Raw genomic sequence first — 1,031 nt, 5'->3', positions numbered from 1 at the left:
CATCTCCCCACATCTCCCACATCTCCCCACATCTCCCCACATGATTGGGAGGCAGGGCGCCGCAATCTCGCGCATGCAGGAGGGCTATCTCCCCACATCTCCCCACATCTCCCCACATCTCCCCACATCTCCCCACATCTCCCCACATCTCCCCACATGATTGGGAGGCAGGGCGCCGCAATCTCGCGCATGCAGGAGGGCTATCTCCCCACATCTCCCCACATCTCCCCACATCTCCCCACATCTCCCCACATCTCCCCACATCTCCCCACATCTCCCCACATCTCCCCACATGATTGGGAGGCAGGGCGCCGCAATCTCGCGCATGCAGGAGGGCCATCTCCCCACATCTCCCCACATCTCCCCACATCTCCCCACATCTCCCCACATGATTGGGAGGCAGGGCGCCGCAATCTCGCGCATGCAGGAGGGCTATCTCCCCACATCTCCCCACATCTCCCCACATCTCCCCACATCTCCCCACATGATTGGGAGGCAGGGCGCCGCAATCTCGCGCATGCAGGAGGGTTGCTGCGAGAGTAGCGCAGCCCGCGCCCCCTCCCCTCCCTCCGTGCCTCTACGCCACTCTGGCGCGCACACACACGCAGGAGGACTCTGGCGCGTCGATCAACATCTCAAAGCCGCAGCCCGGCGACGCGAGCCAGCGGATCGACATCTGCGCGAGCAGCGCCGCGGCGGCCGACGAGGCGGTCACCTGGATCGCGACGCGGCTGACGGACTTGCGCGGCGTGCGGGATGCGCAGGAGCGAGCGCGGCCACAGAAGCAGAAGACGCGTACTCTTGTCTCCCACCCCGCGCTGGAGACGACTCTCGCACTCCGCGGCGTTCGGCCGTCTTCAGCCGTATTCGCTGCAGTCGCACCCCTCGTACTCACGCGGTGCTCTGAAGACACTGCACAACACCGTCTTCCCGCCCCGAGGCTGGCGTATTCAGCGCGCGATGCTCGACCAGCTTCTCCCACATCTCCCCCACATCTGCCCCACATCGCCCCCATCTCCTCATAACCCCCC

Source organism: Emiliania huxleyi, assembly GCF_000372725.1.
Source record: "Emiliania huxleyi CCMP1516 chromosome Unknown EMIHUscaffold_1458, whole genome shotgun sequence".
Classification (NCBI taxonomy): domain Eukaryota; phylum Haptophyta; order Isochrysidales; family Noelaerhabdaceae; genus Emiliania; species Emiliania huxleyi.
This window is presented reverse-complemented; position numbering follows the sequence as displayed.